Source organism: Sminthopsis crassicaudata, chromosome 4, assembly GCF_048593235.1.
Source record: "Sminthopsis crassicaudata isolate SCR6 chromosome 4, ASM4859323v1, whole genome shotgun sequence".
Classification (NCBI taxonomy): domain Eukaryota; kingdom Metazoa; phylum Chordata; class Mammalia; order Dasyuromorphia; family Dasyuridae; genus Sminthopsis; species Sminthopsis crassicaudata.
This window is the reverse complement of record NC_133620.1, coordinates 300,394,106-300,415,683: the sequence shown is the minus strand read 5'-3', so window position 1 is coordinate 300,415,683 and position 21,578 is coordinate 300,394,106. Positions and strand designations below refer to the sequence as shown.

At 40.5% G+C, this 21,578-nt stretch overlaps 1 long non-coding RNA gene across 1 annotated transcript; it reads left to right on the top strand.

Annotated features, from left to right (window-relative positions):
* The first annotated feature begins 13,314 nt into the window (after positions 1 to 13,314).
* On the top strand, positions 13,315 to 21,205 carry LOC141541304 (uncharacterized). Its single transcript, XR_012481739.1, has 3 exons — positions 13,315 to 13,483; positions 15,988 to 17,399; positions 20,240 to 21,205. It is a non-coding gene; the product is annotated as an uncharacterized LOC141541304 (long non-coding RNA).
* The last annotated feature ends 373 nt before the right edge of the window (positions 21,206 to 21,578 follow it).

The following is a 21,578-nucleotide window of genomic DNA, read 5'->3' as shown; positions in this document are numbered from 1 at the left end:
TAAAGGTATGTGCAGTTTGATAGCCCTTTCTGCAAGGATCCAAATTGCTCTCCAGAATGGTTGAATCGAATGCTAAAAAATGAGTGGATGAAACAACAAATTACAGAAACATTCCATAATTCCACCAAGAGAATGACAATCATGAAACAATGTATGAAAACCTATGAGATAATGCTGCCAAAATAGTGAATTCTTAAAGCAAATTTTTTTCTCTTCAAATAAGTATGTGAAAAAATTAAAGAGGACATCAATGACATGGACATGCAACTAGGCAAGCGAGGAAAAAAAAAGAAAAGAAATTAAAAGTCCCAATTAAATATCAAATTAGAAATCCCAAGGAGAGATTAATGAAAATAAGAAAACTAATGAACTAATGAGTAAAGCTAAGTAAATGAGTAATTAACCAAAATAAGTAAATGAACTAATGAGTAAAGCTAAGAGGGAAAAAGCGACAAAACAGATAAAACTTTGGTTAATTTGACAAGAAAAAGGAAAGAAAAAGCAAATCACCAACATTGAAAATAAAAGGGCATAGAGAGCAATTGGGAGTGATGCCCAAAGGGCTGTCAAATTGTGCATACCCTTTGATTCAGCCTGGTTTGTTCTGGGCTTCTATGTCCTAGAGATCCTAAAAGAGGGAAAGGGACCCATATGTGCAACAATGTTTTGTTATTTGCAAGAAACTGGACACTGAGTGGCTGCCCCTTCGTTACAGAATGCCCAGATATGTTACGGTATATGAATTGTATGGAATATTAATGTTCCATAAGAAGCCATCAGCAGGATGATTTCAGAGAAGCCTGGAGAGAGTCACATGAACTGATGCTAAGTGAAATGAATAGAACCAGGAGATCATTGTACATGGCAACAGCAAGACTATACAATGATCAATTCTGATGGACATAGCACTTCACAATAAGATGATTCAGAGGATTTCCAGTGACTTTGTGTTGAAGAGAACCATCTATGCCCAGAGAGAGCATTGTGGAAACTGAGTGCAGATCACAACATAGCATTCTCGCTCTCCTTGTTGTTTGCATTTTATTTCTCATTTGTTTCTTTTTGATTTCATTTTTCTTGTGCAGCAAGATAATTGCATGATATGTATGCATATATTGGATTTAATGTATATTGGATTATTATCTACAGGAAGAGGTGGGGACAAGGGGGAATAATTGGAACACAGGCTTTTGCAAGGGTTAATGCTGAAAAATTATCAATGTATATCTTTTGAAAATTAAAAAGCTTTAATAAAAAATAATGAAAGGGGGGAATTCACCACCCATGACAAAGAAACTAAAGCAATGATTAGGAGCTATTTACCCAACCTTCTGGCAGGAAGTCTGGTGATGTAAGCGAGATGGAGGAATATTGAGAAAATTGTAATTTTATCTTTTTTCCCCTTTTCTTCCCCTATATATCTGCCATGCAGGTTTTCAGTTCAGCACATATATTTTTATGTACACACAATATGTTTCTGGATATAACACATTCATGAACCCATGTATGTATATAGAAAATGATCATATGCATATATATATACATACATATGTACACATGTGTTCATATAGACATTCACAACAATGACATCTAAAACAATTTTATATACCCAAGTATAATGTAGATTTCTCTCTTACTTGAATCATTTCAACTTAGGTGACTTTACTTCTCACTTACCTAAGCAACCAAATTCTGCTGAATCCTTTCTTTTTTCATTAATTTTATAATTATTATATATTTGACAGTATTATATGCATGGGTCATTTTTTACAACATTTTCACTTGCACTCCCTTCTGTTTCGAATTTTCCCCTCCTTCCCTCCAGCACCTCCCCTAGATGGCAGGCATTCCCATACATATTACATATGTTATAGTATATCCTAGATACAATATATGTGTGCAGAACCGAATTTTTTGTTGTTGTTGCAAAGAAAGAATTGGATTCAGAAGGTAAAAGTAACCTGGGGGAAAAAAATGCAAACACTTTACACTCATTTCCCAGTGTTCCTTCTCCGTGTGTCGCGGATTCTCTCCATCATTGGTCAATTGGATCTGAGTTAGATCTTCTCTTTGTCGAGGATATCCACTTCCATCAGAACACATCCTCCTACAGTATTGTTGTTAAAGTGTATAATGATCTCCCAGTTCTGCTCATTTCACTCAGCATCAGTTGATGTAAGTCTCTCCAAGGCTCTCCATATTCATCCTGCTGGTCATTTCTTACACAACAATAATATTCCATACCATTCATGAATCATAATTCACCCAACCAATCTCCAATTGATGGGCATCTATTCATTTTCCACTTTCTAGTCACTACCAAAAAAGCCGCCACAAACATTTTGGCACATCCAGGTCCCTTTTCCTTCTTTAGTATTTCCTTGGGATATAAGCCCAGTAGTAGCACTGCTGGGTCAACTGGTATGCACATTTTGATAACTTTTTGGGTATAATTCCAGATTGCTCTCCAGAATGGCTGGATGTATTCACAACTCCACCAACAATGCATCAGTGACGCCGTTTTCCCACATCCTCTCCAACATTGGGCATTATCTCTCCCTGTCATTCTCGCCAATCTGAGAGGTATATAGTGGTATCTCAGAATTGTCTTCATTTGCATTTCTGTGATGAATAATAACTTGGAGCATCTTTTCATATTGCTAGAAATAGATTCAATTTCTTCATCTGAGAGTTGTCTATTCATATCTGACCATTTATCGATTGGAGAATGGCTTGATTTCTTATAAACTAGAGTCCATTCTCTCTACATTTTAGAGATGAGGCCTTGATCAGAACTTTTGACTATAAAAATGTTTTCCCGGTTCCTTGCTTCCCTTATAATCTTGTTTGCATTAGTTTTGTTTGTACAAAGACTTTTTTAGTTGGATGTCATCAACATTTTCTATTTTGTGTTCAATAATGATCTCTACTTCTCGTTTGGTCACAAATTCCTTCCTCCTCCACAAGTCTGAGAGTTAAATTATACTATGTTCCTCTAATTTATTGATGATCTCATTCTTTCTGCCTAAATCATGGACCCATTTTGATCTTCTCTTAGTATGTGGTGTTAAGTGTGGGTCCATGCCTAGTTTCTGCAGTATGGCATAATGGAAAGTTATGGAAGTATGGAAATTAGTATGAATTTCCACTCAAATCACTCAAGGTCAAGCACAGTTATTAAGCCATAAGGCGGGGAACAATGGGGAACAAGGAGGAAGGTTAGACCTTTTATGGAAAAGGTGTCCTAACTATGCTAAGTGGGAATGTCATAAGTCAACTGGTCTTCAAGGCTTTCTGCTTCCCATAAGATAGCCTCGGGAAGTCAATGTCTGTAGCTGAACCCTCAGATTGTATAAGGTAGCAGTAGAATTCAGTACAGGATAGCTCTGTCTCTACAAGATCATTCTGCAGGGTCAGCTTGCTCCTCACTGGGGTGCATACTGATACTGGGTTGCTGCCAGGGACATTTTTTTCACTTCCTCCATTCACTCCATCTCTTAATGTTTTGTTCCTAGGATAGCTAACATTGGGGAAGAACTATACTCATTTGCCTCTTTGCAGTTTCCATTTCTTCATGCACAAATGAGGAGGAAACATCGAACGTTGAGTTGCAAAATTATTTGTCTTTATCTTTCCAAAGTTTGGGAAATTTCAATCTCTAACCATTTTCCTTCTCAGACTAATCTACTCTGATCTGGCACTTTACAAAGAGCTAAATGTTAGTGGCAAAATCAGAGTAGATTCTTGGAGAGAGCCACATGGGCAAAGAGCCACGCCCCCAATATCCTGGCTAGACTTACCAGAATCATAAAAGAAATCTAGATTAAGCCTTGAAGTCCTAATCAAATACAGCAAACTCAGAAAATAAGACAAAAGGAATTTATTAATACTTCAAGATAATATACACTGAATTCAATCTGTGCTCTGCTTTTTAGGGAAAGGCTGAGCAATGTCCACCTAAAAGACCACTTTGTATACTTCACATTTCAAATGAGGAGATGGGGGGTTAGTCCTGCTTCATTTATTGATTAATTCAGATTTTCAATGAAGAAAGCCAATTAGTGAGCATGTGCCATCACCATCTGATATAGGCTACCTGGCTCATATTCAAAGTTAAAAGCAAAGTTTTTAAAAAGGAGTCTCCCCTGTTTGACTCAGCACAAATAGCTGACTTTGGATGATAGTTTCATGGCTTTTTGTTTTTGTGTATATCAATCCATCCATATGTCTATCTACATGCGTGTATGTATGTATACCCACACACACACACAGATATACATATTAATGGATGTTGAAATTTAGAATGGAACTGGGAAAGAAAAAGGAGAACAAGTGGGAAAAACCATGGGAGGGAAAAGAAACAGAAAAAAGAAGTGAACTTTCTATCCCAAGTTTATTGAGATTGCTTTGAAAGATAGAAAGTTTTGTTTTGGAAGGCATGACTTGATGATAGAAGAGATTCTAAGCCAATGCAAAGCAGATGTTAGAGTTCCTATGTGAGAACAAAAAGGACAGTTTGACAATCATAGAGTACAGAATGGAATGGAAAAGTTTGGAAAAGGAGGTTAGGGACCTGTTGTGAAGGACCAAGAATATGAAGATAATCTGAGTTTCCTTATTGGTCAAAAGAGATAATTCTAAGAACTCATAAAAGAAACCCGATTTTAAATGTCCATTGTCCAAACTACAATATTTAGTTGAATGAACTGTCATTCATTAATACCTAAGAAAGGCTCTACAATAATAAGATAATGACTTAGTCTCTAAATCAGGGAAACACCCACAATGTGTATGGTTCTAGTCTGAGGGGCCTGGAGCTTTGGTATGATGCAATAAATCCTAGATGGACAGACCCCATGACAGTGGCAGAGCGATAGGGTGCTGCATTAGTCAGAAAGAGAGAGAACTTCTGTGTTTTCTCCTTCATCCTTCAAAGCTCTGCCATAAGTAATGAGTAAGTCTATCTCTGGACTTCCTATGAGAAATGCTATTTTTAATACCAGTCTCCTGAAAGTATGTAAAAGTTGTTATGGGAAAAATGATTACAAGGGAAAATGATATAAAATAAATTATTCATGCATGTATACTGTCAAAAAATTTCTAATTATAAAATAACAAATAAAAGTTGTTATGGGTTATTTTTGCTTATGTCTTGTTTTTTGGCTTTTAACAGGTTTTTGTGTGCAAGGAATTAGTCGACACTTGAAAATTTTTCTCTGTCTTCTCTTTGGGAGAACACAACCATAAGCCAGACTTAATTTTTACATGATTCTCTCTGGGACTCTGGAACAAAGATGGGAAGTTAAAGTTAATTCATAAAAAAGAATCTAATCTCTCTTTCCAGAAGCCAGACTCCCCTATTACTGCACCTAATTGATGGGTTTCTGGATCTAGAGGAGAGAGAGGCCTTAGCAGAAAAGAAAGAGAATCATTACACTTCAGCTGACCTGGGCCCTGGAGCAATTTTGAGTATATTGTTACACAATGATGACCTAAATATAAAAAGTTAGATAAGAGATGTCATAGAGAGAGTTTATGATTTGGAGGAGTGGTAGTCAAATCATGTCATTAGGGCTGCAATGAAATTCAAAAAACCTGATTTTTGTTTTGTATTATTGCTTTCCACTCGATCTAATATCCCTATTGTAGTTACGTAAGAGACGGTGAAAAAAATTAGGACACAAGGATTGTGGCGGTGAATGTCAAGAATTGGTACTCCCATAAAGGTATACAGAGTCAGCCAATTTGTTTGGGCAAGCCTTGCAAAGGATATTGGAGGGACTTTGAATATTCTTAGCAGGGAATTAAAATATTACAGTATGTGGATGATTTGTTCATAACTGGGAGAAAGAGAGACACAAACGACCATTGACCTGCTTAATTTTCTGGACCAGAAGGGGTTGAGAGTATCCCAAGAAAAATTCCAATATGTAGAACGGGAACTTTAGTATTTAGGACACTGATGATAAGTGAGCTACAGAAGAGATTGGATACGATCCAGATTGAGGGAATGCTGCAGATGACCAGACCCAGGATGAAAAAGGAATTTAGGAAATTCCTGGGATTGGTAGGATGTTGTAGGATTTGGATTAATGAATATGCATTGTTATCTAAATCTTTATATTTATAAGAAAAAACCTAATCAAATAGAATGGAATCTTACAGGAAACACAGGAAAGGTTTGGGAGTTTGAGGAAGGCTTTACTATCAGCCCCTGTGTTAATATTGCCATCTCTAAAGAAACGCTTCCATCTATTAATACTGAACAAGGAGTGGCCTTAGGAGTTTTAGCACAAATAAGGGGGGCAGAGATATCCTGCAGCTTTTCTGTCAAATTGTTAGACCCTGTGGCAAGAGGTTGGCCCACATGCCTACAGGCAGTAGCTGAACAGTTGTACTAGTGGAAGAGAACAGAAAACTGACATTTGGGGAAAGTCTTATAGTGAATTTTCCTCATCAGGTTCAATCCATTTTAAATCAGAGGGCAGGAAGATGGTTAACTGATTCGAGAATACTAAAATATGAAGCAATCTTATTAGAAAAAAGATGATTTAGTATTATCGCAATATTTGAATCCAAACCCAGCTAGTTTCCTTTCTGCCTCCCCCAGAGAGGATATGCAGTTAGAGCCCGATTGTCTTAATGTGGTGGACTTACAAACAAAAGTCAGGGAGCACTGCTAACAGGGGCCTGATGGTTCATAGATGGATCCTCCAGAGTGGTGGAGGGAAGAAGACACAATGTTTGGGCTATTGTTGATGGGGATGGGTTATGGGTCATTAAATCAGGAGTCTTACCTAATAACTTGTCAGCCCAGACTTGTGAATTGTTTATTCTCCATCATGCATTAAAGAATCGGGTGAAAGGAGTGGAACTAACTACACTGACTCCAAGTATGCCTGGGGAACGGTACACATTTTTGGAAGCACCTGGGAAGAACAAGGCATGGTCAAGAGCAAAGATAAGGGACTGGCACATGAAGCCTTGGTGACTGAGGTACTGACTAATCTGATGACACCTAAATTTTTAGCTGTTGTTCAAGTGATAAAACACTGAGCAGGAAATTCCTTCAAAGCCAAGGGAAACGGTTTGGTGATGGAAGAAGCCAAGTTAGCTGGGGAAGGAGATTCTGTTACTCCTGAAGAAATGATGGTGTTAATACCGGCCCTGCCTCAACATTTACCTCCACCATCCTATACCCCGGAGGAGAAACAGAGACTCCAGGCTTCAGGGACCCAGGAGGTTCAAAGGGACGTTGGTTTCTCCCCAGTGGAAGAGAGGTACTGACCAAAGCAGTCATGAGACAGGTGATCCAATACCTGCACCTAGGCAGTCCAGAATAAGTGTGATACTATATGCACTATGTTTGTCGACCCTGGATTATACACATTGGCTCTTCAGGTAACGGATGGCTGCATTGTCTGTCGAAGGACAAACAGAGCGGCCCTTCAGTGAGCCCCATTGAGCGGAAGAAGCCCTGGCATTAGACCTTTTCAGAGTATACAAATGGACTTCACCGAACTGCCCCCTGTGGGACGTCTCAGATGTCTGCTGGTCATAGCGGACCATCTGACCTCTTGGGTGGAGGCTTTTCCCCTCTGTCAGGCTACGGCCCCTACTGTAGTGAAGGTCCTCCTTGAACAAATAATTCCAAGATATGAGATGGTGGAACGCACTGATTCAGACCGGGGTACACACTTTACAGCCAAACTGCTACAAGCTTTAGTTAAGGCCTTAAAATATCTTGGCAGTTTCATACTCCATGACACTATCCTTCCTAAGGAAAAGTGGAAAGGATGAATCAGGAAATAAAAAAAACAAACAAAAAAAAAAAATAACAACTTACAGGGTTAACATTAGAAACTCAGTTACCTTGGACTAAGTGCCTTCCTCTTGCTTTGCTGAGAATTAGGACAAAGCCTCATAGGACATTGGTCTGTGCCCTTATGAATTATTGTTTGGCCATGCTTACCCTGGGCTAATGACCCCAGAGCAATCAGACCCAATTTTTGAGACTAAAGAGCTATTCCTTAGGAAATATGTTAAGATCTGACAGAACATCTCAAAGCATTGCAATTAAAGGTCTCATTAGTCGGGCTCCCCCCTTAAGATTTGTGATGCACCCATTTAAAGCAGGAGATTGGGTCCTGATTGGCTCCTGGAAAGGGGACAAGCTGATTCCAAGTGGGGACGGGCCTTTCCAAATCCTGTTGACTTCAGCTATGGTGATACGCACCAAAGAGAAATGTTGGGGACATCACACTTGAGTCAAAGGTCCCGTGGAGGCGCCAAAGAAGTGGGCAGTAGAGACTGATCCAGGAACTCCGAAAGTGTGGCTGAAATTACAGCTTAGCAAAGACTGATGAATTGTGCATGTAAAATTTTTCTGACTTGTCTCATTTGGGGAACTCTTTTGGGACTTTTCTTGTTTGTATTAGATATTATATTTTGTTGGACTGTATTGTTAGGGATTAGGGATATTATATACTATCAGGAAGAATGGGGTGTGAACCAAACCCAAAGGCTTGGAGACTGTGCCTTGTATATGCATGTGTAATTTTATGTGGATACACCCTTTGTACTGGTACCTCGGGACCATTAGGGCATGAAAATACCTTTCAAACCCTGATCCAAACAATAGCCACTAGCTTTAGATTGACTGGCTGTTGGATATGTGGGGGACGTGATCAACTTACACGGTGACCCTGGCTTCCTGTTCCCCTGTCTCCGGCCTGGGATCTTGAACAACAGGTCAGTAATATACAATGGAACAGGTTTCTGGTCAGGAGAAGAAAAGCATCACTGGACCCTGTGGGAATATTGCTCAAATCAGAGTGGTACAGGGCCATGGATGGGAGAAAGTGAATGCCCATGGACATTTACCCACAGGCTGGAGAAGGGAGCTATCACAGATTGCAGTAGGTATGTGAATAGATGGAACTTGTTATGACGGATCAATAGTTCGTGCTCTGTATCCAATGTTCTGATAGTAGTGAAGGATGTGTGAGGAAAATGGCACCTGCCTGTTTAATCCCTGACCCAGAGGGACCCCAGATATGGACATGTATAACCTTCAATAGCATAGCAGCTGGTTCAACTCACACTTCAATGGAATGGCAGTGGGAGAATAGAGAAACACTGTTAGGAAAAGGTTTAATAATTTCTGGAGCCATCAGGATCTAACTGCGGAAAATGGTTGCATCTGCCAATGGGGAGTTGAAAGTCATCTTTGGATAGGCCCTTAGGTCACTGGCATGTCAGGTATTTTCCAGGTTCAAGCAGACCTTTTATATTTTGTAATGAAGATAATCCTGCCCTGAAGGGGCATTACTGGATGTGTGGGCAGACAGCTTATACTCATTTTTCCAAAAATGGCACTGGGGCTGGTTATGTAGGTGTAATTAGACCTCATTTTCCTTTCTCTCATCAAGCGTTGGCAGGCAATGGGAGATATGGTTATGTGAAAATTTGGAAAGGGAAAAACGAAGTGCGGACTGCTCCCTAACCCACATTCACACTTCTTTGACCCAGACAAATGATGCCAACGGGTGGGGAGATGCCTGGCCTCCAGAGAGAAATTATAAAAGCATATTGACCGGCAACATGGGCCCAGGATGGTAGTTGGGGGTACCAAATGCTGACATATGTGTTAAATTGGTTGATCAGACTACATCCAGTGCTAGAGGTAATAGCTAACTAAACTGCTCAAGCCTTAGACTCACTGGCTGATCAGGCAACTCAGACAAGGGAAGCAGTGTTACAACATTGGCTAGTCTTAGACGATTTACTAGCCCAGGAAGGTGGGGTCTGTGGGAAACTGAATTTGTCCACCTGCTGTATGCAGATTGATGATAATGGGCAAATTGTTAAGGAAATCATGAAAACCATCCCTAAGATTGCACATGTGCCTGTGAGGGTTTGGAAATCTCCCTTTGGTACTGGCTGGGGGTCGTGGTTCAGTGGAAGCTGGAGGAAACATCTGTTGGGATATGGATTAATACCTATAAGTGGAATCATCCTGTGGCCACTGTGTTTGCCTTGCATAATTCAGTTGGGAACAAGAATAGTTCGGAGATCACTGGCAAGAATCTTACCCAAAGAGGATGCCATTAAAATGATGATTTTACAGAAAGAGGGATGGAAGGCCATAGCAGCAGATGATCCACATGAAGAGATGAACAAGCAATGTGTAGAGATGTTAATTGAATTTGACCACAAAGTAAGCTCTTCATGAGGAAATATATACATATATCTTTATGAATGACAAGGGGGATTGAGTGGGAGAAAAGATGAAGAACTTATAGATTAAGCACATATTGATCAGGGACTGTTATCTAAAGCCTTAAAGGGCTCAGGTTATGAAGCATGTGATTTTAGATAAGGTCCTCAGGATGATCTGTTATTCAAAGAAGTACACTGGTGAGAAAGCTATACATCTACTGCATTCCACTGACCAAATAGGGGAATAAAGATTTATGTGACCCTCTACAGAGGATGAGATTTGGGGGGGTTCTTTTTCTGACAGTATAAAAGTTGTGAATACTATCAGTGGAATGGCTCTCCAAGGGGGCACCTTTACTGTCCTTTTGGGGCCACAGCATAGGATAGTGTGCTTCCTGAGATTCTAATAAATTCTTTCTCTATATCATTTGGAGCAACTCCTGAAAAGTCAATTTTTGTAGGTGTAATAATCCCAAATACGCTGATTAAGAATGCTATTGTTTTGTCAATGATTGTAAAAGTCTTCTGGCCTGCAAAGATAATAATATTTCTTAACTAAACTTTAGGGAAGATATATTAGTGATCCTGAGACTCTGTAACTATTGTTCTGACCATCTCGTATGCCCGCTACAGACTTATTGCCACTGACCAGCAGAAGCCTCTGCCAGTGGGCCAAGGCCGCCTCTTCCCCAGTTAAAATCACTGCATGGTACCATTTTTGGATAAAGCTCCCGGAAACACCCTGACCCACTTCCACCACGAGGCTGAATGTCTGCCCTGCACAGACTTGGCTCCCACCTGGCAGAACTCTGCACTAAGGGCCAGCGCGCTCCTCTTCACCAGTCGATCTCACATCATTTCCCCTGAAAATTTGGGGGAACAGATGCCTCTCCAAAATCTCCAGCATTGACCATGGTGCCAGCAGCTGTTCCGGACTGGGTCCTCCCTACCCTTGGAAGAGGCCAGTCCTGGGCTGACGAATGACCTCCCCCCTTACTGCCATGAGAGGTCAAAGAAGAAGCCACCACATCCCTGTCAGTCTCTTCTCCCCTCAGGCTGCAGCGCCTGTCTGCCACAGGCTTTAGGGACTCCTGCCAAAGGCCCCAGGAAGAAGTGCCTCAGCCACTCATACAGAGGAAAATTGTGAACAATAGTCCACCCTGTTTACCAGGTAGATGAAGATTGCAAATTGAGAAGCAAGAATTGCCAATTGAACGTGAAGTTCCAGCCAACCTTGGTCCTCAGGTCTCTGGATCACTGGATGCCCTAAATAGAAAATGTATTGGCTGTCCTGGTTGGACTGTGTCTTAAAAATTAAAAATTTAATTAAATTTAAATTATTTTCAATGTTTCATAAATTATTTAATAAGCATTGCTTTATGAATCATGTTGAGACAAGAAAATCAGAGCAAAAGGGAATAACCATGGGACAGAGAAAAAAAAAAAAAAGAACAAGTGCACATGGCATATGTTGCTTTACATTCTTTTTCCTTTGTTCTTTTTTTGAATGCAGATGGCATTTTCTGTCCAAAGTCTATCTGGACTGCAGTTGATCACTAAAGGACTGAGACAAACCAATTTTTTCCTAGCTGATCATCACAAATTCTTGCTGTTATTTTGTGTACACTATTCTTCCTTCTGCTTGTTCCACTCAGCATCAGTTTGTGTAAATCTTTCCAGGCTTTTCTAAAATCAGCTTGTTCACCAATTTTGTCTAATCCTAATATTCTCTCACCTTCATAGACCACCACATTTTTTCAATCATTCCCCATCTAATGCACATCTACTGATTTTCCACTTCTTTGCTACCACAAAAAGGAGCTGCTATAAACAATTTTGCACGTGTGGGTCCTTTAGCCTCCTCTCTGATTACCTTGGGGTACAGAACAGTTGGGTCAAAGGGTATGTAAAGTTTTAGAGCCTTTCTGCCTAGTTCCCAATTGCTCTCCAGAATCTTTAAATCCAATTCTAAAAAATGGGTGGGTCAAACAACAAATCAGAGTAATGTGGATTTCATCCAAGAGAATTACCATAATGAAACAACATCCTAAAACCTGTGAAACATGCATCCAAAGCTGGGAGTTCTTAGGCCATACTTTATGTCTCTAAATAGCTGTGTGAATCAAATAAAGAGGAGATCAATGACTTGGGTATACAACTAAAGAAGCTAGGAAGAGAACAAGAAAAGAAGAAATTAAAACCCACAATTCAATGTCAAATTAGACATTCTGAAACTCCAGGGAGAGATTAATAAAATTGAAACTCAGGAAGCTATTGAACTAATAAAACTAAGAGTTAATTTTATGAAAAAACCTAATGAATTAGATACACCTTTGTGTAAGGGTCCTTTAAATGGGCCAGCATGGCGCAACAGGAGGTTTGAGAGGTCCAGAAGCAATTTTCTGTGGCTAGGAGCTGTCCCATGGGTAGGCTTCCTAACAGCAGATGGCTCCCTCTCTGATTGGCTGTGTGGGAGACGGCACAGAACCTTTTTAAGACCATTCTAGCAATGGGTCAATCTCTTCAGTCTCTTTATTCTGGGGGTAGTTGAGCCAAGCTGATGAATAGGCAAGAGAGGTAAGGAGCTTGACAGTGAACACGTGGTTCTCTCACAGACCACACATTCACTTGGGAGTTAACAGGTCAGGGCATTATGTGAGCAAGGATAATAAAGACTTTGAGTTTGCACATGGCTGTTCCTTGAGCAAGCTACCGGATATTAAACTAGGATTCAAAAAATTGTACCTAGAGATCTCTGAAAGCCGCAGAGGAGGCAGCCAGGTAATTAGTTGTTACTGCAAAGGTCTGTGGCCTGAGGCTTTCTGACGTCCTGGGAATTAGGAGAGACTGGCGATGTGAAATATTGAGTAACGCTAGAGCAGGCCAGAAGCAGCCCCCTGAGGACATTTATGCTGCCCACGGGGTTATGGCAACTGGGCTGAGTGGCGGAGACAGAGTGTGAGCTTTTGTTTTTACTATAGTCCGGCCCTCCCACAGTCTCAGGGACAGTGAACTGCCCCCCCCCCCAAGTTTGAGGACCACTGTCCTAGAATGTTCTGAAACCCATGGGCAGTTTTCCAAATGGTTCATAACTGTTGGTCAGTAACTGTTTCTAACTACTGTCCAAAACTGTCCAAGCTTTCCCCACAGCGAGGTCTGGGGAATTTGTGGCCCTGTGGCTACCTTGTGCAGCTTCTGGAGCAGCCTAAGTAATTACACTCATGTTGAGGACAGATGTCCCTTCAGGAGGAGAGGTGTCCAGGTAGGTGTATTTCTTTTCAATTCATTAACTTCACTTCCAAAATAAAAACAACAACAAAAAAAAAACTTAACTGGAAAGCAGAAAAACCATTGAAATAACAAAAAATATTGTCAAATCCCACCAGAATAACAGGGAGAATTCAAAAGACATAACAATTAATTTCCTTTTCAAGAAAATATTTAATAACAGAATTTTGCTTTTTGTTCTTTGTTTTCACAACATCCTGTGCATCTCTCAGGCTCATTAGTGCATCAGTTCTCATCCCAGCCTTGAGAATAATCTCTTTTACTCTCTAATCCTTGTTGCAGTATTAAAGTATACATGTTATTGCCTGTTGTAAGTCAAAGAATATCTCAACTACATTCACATTTTGTGATTGGAGCTATCTGAGAGAAACTACCCATCCTATATTTTAAAAATGCCACCTGAAATCACAGCCAATAAGTGGATTTTACCTTTGGAGATAAATTCTTTTGACATACAGACACTTTGCCATAATCATTCATCCTCTGTAATTATTCCTGTGGTTACACAAGGAGTGTCTCAGTTGCCTTCCTTCCATTTATTTTAATGATGAGTATGGAGGCAAAATGAAAAGGAGAAAGGAGGAAATTGGGAAACAATCTGAAAGAATTGATCACTATCATCCATTGTGTTGGAGAGGGTTCTGCTTACTGCTTGAAAAGCAGTGCCTGGGCTGTGCCACGTTAGGGCCTTATGGGACAGCTACTTCTTTAGTTGGGTGGATGGGATAGTGGTTGTAAAAAGAAATTATAGCAGTTTGGTTGACATCTTTTCCGTCAATGAAATCTGCAACTGAACAGGGAAAGAAACAGGACAATTCCCAAGGGTGAGAATCAATCAATGAAGATTTAGCAATACTTGTTTAAGATGCCCAAACTTCATTTTAAATGGGAGGACAACAAATACATAAACTAGAATCCACCAAAAAAATACAGAGTATATAGACAGTCACATGAGAATGCATAATCCTAATAGAACAGCTGGAGTCCTGTAGGAAAGAGGTGTACAGGGTCATGAGGTTGATGGCAAGGAGACTAAAGGAAAGCAAGCCTCTGTGGGAGGAGAGTCGTAGAGGAAGGGCTTAGAACCTGCAGAAGCTAATGGATGAAATGTGGGCAAAGTAAGAGAAAAGGGTAGGGGATGACTGATCCTGCAAAGCTGGGTGCCCGGAGTAGAGAATTTCAGACAAGGGGAGAGTTTGGGGGACCAAGATTATGCAATGTGCTTTGGACACATGGATTTTCAGCTGCAAATTGGCTCAGATTCAACATGGGCAACAGAAATATATGGGAATTGGGGAGCACAGCTGAGGAGGTAGACTCCAGCCCCATCAACATAGCTGGGAGTGTTTTGCTTAGAGATGACAATTGGGCCTCATCAGTTTCCAGGACATAGATGACTGGTGACACAGGCATAAGGGGGTCCTCCCCGGGTCCATGACATGAATAAAGATCCAGTCAAAGAGCCAAGCAGGACACATAAGTCAGTAAAATACCCAGAGATGGCAGAATCGGGAAAACTCTGAAAAGAGAGGGAGAAGAAAAGGCAGTCACTCCCAAAAATTCTGCCAGAGAGATGCTGAAGGAGGAGAATTAGACAGGGCTCTTTCAGCTTTTGCACTACAGAGGTTATCAGTCACTGCATTTCAATGAGTAAAACTCATCTGAATGAGGAGGAGAGAAGCCAGAGTGCACAGAGTTTAGGAGAAAGAATAACAAAAAACATTCATTTTCTACTGTGGTGAGACCCTGGACTAAACCCTGGGGGTGGGGTGGATACAAAAGCCTGGGGTACCTCCCAGTCTCCATGGAAACAAATCTGCACCAATCAGTGGTTGACTAGGAAAACTGAAAGTGTGAGGAGTAAGATATGGTGAAGAAGTTACAGACTAAGCACATATTGATCACAGACTGCTAGCTAATGTAAACCAGACCTATAGGCCCCATTCACATGAAGGCCTAGGCTGCATTCCATTGTCCAAAGAAGAAGAGGCTGGAAATCACCTCCTTGGCTGCATTCCACTGACCAATTGGGGGGGGGGGGAAGGAGCATATTTGCATGACCAATCACAACCTGTGGAGGGTGGGATTTTGGAGGTTCTTTGTCTGAAATGTATAAAGGTTGTGAACATTTTCAAGGGAGCGGCTCTGTCCTGCTGTGAATCTGGCTCACACACCAGGATGGGGTCCGCTTCTCCAGATTCTAATAATTCTGCTTTTCTATGAGGGATCTCAGAGTAGTCATTTTTGGAAAGGATTTTCTACCCCTGACAAAAGTAAGGAAGTTGTCCCTTGGGCTTCCCTAAGTGAGAAAGGTGTGACAGCAGAAGCAACAGCCAGTTGGAGAAGGGTCTAGCTCAAAGCCAAAGGCCAGGTATCTGTGTCCATCTCTGCTCCCTGTACTGCTGCTGTCTTTGCTAGCCTCCCTCTTGTCTTCTGATTCCTTCCCCTTTGCTCATATTTTGCCTTTTTCATCCACAGACTTGGCCCCTCCATCAGATGGCCGAAGCCCCTCCCCACAGGGACCCTTATTGCCTAGGTTAATACCCCCTGTGGTGGAACGAGATCCACCAAGCACAAGGGAAAACAGTCCTACCCAAGATTTAACATCCCTCAGTAAAAACTGCTTCTGCCAAGGGGCCAAGTCTGCAATGGGCATCACATCTAACCAGATTGTGCCCATATGGTAGCAGGACGCAACAAAATCCAGGGCAGCCAGTCCAGTAAAGAGAGCCGACCTCAAGGAGCTGGCTCCTCTGGAGACGAGAAGTTTCTACAAAAGGGCCAAGACACACCTCTTAAGCAGGCCTTCTGGCAAAATCTTGCCACTGGACAAGGAAAAACATGTTGGCTCAATAGAGAGCCAGGATCCGAAATCATTGTCTGCCCTGCAAGGCCAGGGGAAACAGGGAGCCCCCCCTCCTCTCTCTAGCTTCCTTTACCCTCCCCTGCCTGCTGTTCCCACAAAAAACTCCTCCAAGTCCTCAGAGCCTAGAGACTCACCCTGCCCACCTCCCAATTGAAGCCAGCCCTGCTTGCATGGCAGAGCCAAGATGGAGGACAAAACACAGGTTTCCTGGACCCCAGTACTTCAGGAGAGAAGTCAGAAAACAATTCCTCACCAAAGGTAAATACTGAAGCCCCAAATGCCAGAATGTCATGCCACCAGGCCATGCCCACCCAGTACCCAACAGTTAGAAAATAATGATCCTCTGCAGCTGCTGGCACTTGCAGACAAAGTTTGGACAAACTCCCCCTTACTGGTAAAACAGACCTCAACTTTAAAAAACAAAATAAATAAAAAAAACAGTAAGAACTTTGACTGAAAATGGCTTTTCTGTAAAAAGGGAACAGATTTCAAACGCTTTTTCCTAATTGGGAAAGCAACTGACCTGGAAAAATAAATCTTGGAGAGAGAGTCTAAGATTATTGGACTTTCTAAAAACCATGATGGATAAAGAGCCCAGACACTATTTTTCAGGAAATCAGAATCAGAAGGTAAAATAGACATTGAAAGAATTCACCAAACATCTCCTGAAAAAGAACCCCAAAGGAAAACTCCAAGGAATATCTTGGCTACATTTTAGAACAATCAGGAAAATATAACACAAGCAGCGAGAAAAAAAAATACCGAAGAACCACAATAAGGATTATACCGAGGACCTAAAGGCTTCCCCCTTAAAGGATAGAAGGACCTGGGATCTGATATTCTGAAAGGTAAAGGTAAATGGAATGCAGCCAAGAATAAATTACTCCTCTAAACTGAGATTTTCTTTCAGGGAAGAGATGGACATTCAGTGAATCAGGGTGACTTGCATTCATTGCTGATGAAAAGACCAGAGCTAAACAAATATTGAAAATCCAATTATTGAAATTAGAAGAAGCATAAAAAGGTAAGCAGAGCACTTAAAAAGTATAATTCTGTTATGGGTATACATAGAGAGCATATGTATAATTTCATATTACTGTTCCAATAAAAAAAATAAAAAAAAAAACTAGAGGTGAGAAGGGCATTATACTTGGAAAAAAGAGAAAAGTGGAGGGAAAATGAGGGAAATTAAATCTCAAGACGAAGCAGCGAAAACCTATTATAAATGAGGGAAAGCAGGGAAGGGGATGAATGTTTTGTGAATCTTACTCTGGACAGATTTGGCTCAAAGAGAAAATATTACAAATATTTGGTTTCCCCCGAGAAACTTCTCTCACAATACAGCAAAGTGGGGTAGGGGAAAAGCAAAAAAGGGAAAAGGGGGAAACTAAATAGAAGGGGAAACAGAAATACTAAGCAAAGGTATAAGAAAGGGGGAGGGGACTCTAAAGGAAGATGGCTGGTTGAGGCAAGTAGTGCTCCTAAGAAAAATACTGGGGAAGGAGGGAAAGGGGAAAAGGAAAGAGAAAAGTATAATTTGGGGGAATAAGATGGCAAGGAAATACAGTTTTTAACCATAAATGTGAATGGGGTGAAACTCTCTCAATAAAAGGTAAATGGATAGCAGACTGGCTTCTATAATACATTGTTTAAAAGAAACACATTTAAAGCAGAATGATACATACAGCAGAAAAAGTAAAAGGCTGGAGCAGAATCTATTATGCTTCAGGTGAAGTACAAAAAAAGCAGGGGTAACCATCCTGACTTCAGATCAAGCAAAAGTAAAAATATGTCTAATTAAAAGGAATAAGGAAGGGCACTATCTATCTATATCTATCTATCTATCTATCTATCTATCTATCTATGCATATATCTATCTATCTATCTATCTATCTATCTATATTGGAAAAATATAAAGGGCTATTGGATAGGGGCAGCAAAAGTAATAAAGGTGACAAGACTACCCAAGACTGGGTACCCAAATACACCTATTTATTTAGTGCTATGACAAACTCTCAACCTATTTTACTGACCCCTGCCCAAAAAAAAATTAATCTGTAAGAGCAAAAGGTCAATTTCAAGGGAATCAATTAAAAAAAATTGAAGGTGACCTCTGCTTTATAATGTAGCTTTAGATGTCATATAGCTAGGCCATTCAAACCATTTGGTACTAGATAGGAAAAAGAGCAGTTATCAACGGAATAGGTTAAGTTCACAGAACAAATTAGTTAATGACTATAGCAATCTAGTGTTTGACAAAGATCTGGAACAGCTAGACCATCAATACCATTTCGTACTAGATAGGAAAAAGAGTCATTGATCAGTGGAAAAAAATTAGGTTCACAGAACAAAATAGTCAACTACTATAGCAATCTTTTGTTTTGACCCCAGCTTTTGGAGATAAGAATTCACTATTTGACAAAAAACTGCGGGGGAAAAATTGGAAACTAGGATGGCAGAAACTAGTCATTGACCCACACCTAACACCATATACCAAGCTAAGGTCCTAATGGGTTCATGATCTGGAAATAAGAATGATATAAACAAATTTGGAACAGCATAGGATAATTTACCTCTCAGAACTATGCACGAGGAAGGAATTTATGACCAAAAAAAAAACTAGAGATCATTATTGATCACAAAATAATTTTAATTAGATTAGAAAAATTACCCAAGCATATGTTTTGTAAATAAAAAGCTATATGATAAATTTTTTTAAAAGATAAAGCCAGCCTTGGTCCCTGAATCTCTGGCTCTCTGGCTCTCTGGTTGATTGGATGCCAAGCATATTGGTGGCAAAAAGTATTGACCTTGCTATTGTTTTTTTACAACATTATCCCTTGCACTCGCTTCTGTTCTAACTTTTCCCTTCCCTCCCTCCACCCCCTCCCCTAGAAGGCAGGCGGTTTTGTACAGGTTTACTATGTTATACTATATCGCAGATACAATGTATGTGAGCAGAACCGTACAGTTCTCTTGTTGCACAAGAATTGGATGCAGAAGGTAAAAATAACTTGGGAAGAAAAACAAAAAAATGTAAACAGGTTACACTCATTTCCCAGTGTTCCTTCTCTGGGTGTAGCTGATTCTGTCCATCATTGATGAATTGGAACTGAATTAGATCTTCTCTTTGTCCAAGATAGCCACTTCCATCAGAATACATCCTCCTACAGAATTATTGTTGAAGGGTATAATGGTCTTCTAGTTCTGCTCATTTCACTTAGGATCAGTTTATGTAAGTCTTTCAAAGCCTCTCTGTATTCATGCTGCTGGTCATTTCTTATAGAACTATAATATTCCATAATATTCATAAACCATAATTTATCCAACCATTCTCCGATTGTTGGACATCCATTCAATTTCCATTTTCTGACCACTACAAAAAGGGCTGCCCCAATCATTTTGGCACAAACATGACCTTTCTATTGTTGCCTTATATTGTCCTATATTGTTATACTACTTTGATTGTCCTATTTTTTGCTCAATAAAATAGAATTTTCATTTAGTGGGAGGGTTAATAAATGTATTGATTTAGAATATACTTTGCTTTATGAATCGTGTTTGGAGAGAAAAAGCAAAGCAAAAGGAACAACCATGGAAGAGAGAAAAAAAAAAAACAAAGTGACCACAATACATGGTGTTACATTTTTTTTCTCATTTTTTTTAATGCAGAGGGCATTTTCTGTCCAAAGACTATTAGGATTGCTTTGGATCACTAAAGCACTAGGAAGAACCAATTCTCTCCTATCTGTCACAAATTCTTGTTATTTCGTACAAAGTATTCTTCCTATTTTTGCCATTCACATCCTTCCCTGTTTCCTAATTCCTTCTCCTTTGCTCATATGTTGCCTCCTTCATCCACAGACTTGGACCTGCCACTTGGTAGAAGGCTCTGCCAACACACCCTGGAGGACCTCACTGGTATTTGACTTGCTCACATAGCCCGTGGTGTGAAAAAAAACTAAATTAACTCGACCATCAGGCTAAATGTCTACCCTCCACAGAATGGGCCCCACTGCCTGGCAGAAGCTACTACCAATGGGCCAAGGCGTTCCTCTTCCTCAATCGACCTCAACTCTTCATCACGTATTGGGTAAAAAAGAAAAAAATTAACAACAACAACAAAAAAACAGACAAGGTGACCCACCTTAACACCTCTAGGATGAATGTGTGTCCTCCAGAGACTTCACCCCAAAACCTAGAAGAATGCCAACATGCCGAATGGAAGGCATTGTGCCATCTTTGGAAAAAGATCCTCCCCCCCAAAAAGGCAACAATCACCCTCAAAATGTAGTCTGAATGTGTGACCTCTGCAGATGTGGTTCCACCACCTGGCAAGAAAGTTCCACAGATGGGCCAGGGCGCTCCTCTTCCCCAGTTGATCTCCCCCCATTTCCCTTGAAAACCTGAGAGAACAGATGCCCAACATAAAGCTCCAGCATTCACTGTGATGCCAGCAGGTGGGCTGGCCTTGGCAGTCCCAACCCTGGAAGAAGCCAGTCTCTGAGCTGACCAATGACCACCCCACCCCTCTCAGCCTTCTCTTGCCTCAGGCTACAGCACTTGCCTGCACAGGCTTTAGGCACTCCAGCCAAAGACCCAGGAAGAGGCTCAGCCCCTTATAAAGGAAAATTGCGAACACCAGTCCAGGATCCTGTTCACAAAGATGGTAAATTGAGAATCAAGAATTGCTAATTGTACATGTAGTTTCAGTCAGACTTGGTCCCCAGGTCTCTGGCTCACTGGATGCCCTAAACAGCATAGGTATTGGCTGTCCTGTTTGGACAATGATCTTATACATTAAAAATTGAATAAAATTTTAATTTTAAATTTTTTGTAGTGTTTAGTAAATTTACTTTTTATAAGCATTGCTTTTATGAATCATGTTGGGAAAGACAAATCAGAGCAAAAGGGAATAATCATGAGAGAGAGAATGAAACAAAAACATAGCATATGGAGTTTTACATTCTTTCTCTGTAGTTCTTTTTGTGAAAGACTTTGGACAGCAAATGCCATCTTCAATCGGGATTGCTTGGATCACTAAAGCACTGAGAAGCAATTCTTTCCTAGCTGATCAATACAAAGTCTTGCTGTTATTTTGTACAAAGTATTCTTCCTTCTGATTGTTCCACTCAGCATCAGTTTGTGTGAATCTTTCCAGGCCTTTCTGAAATGAGCTTTTTCATCATTTCTTATGTAATGC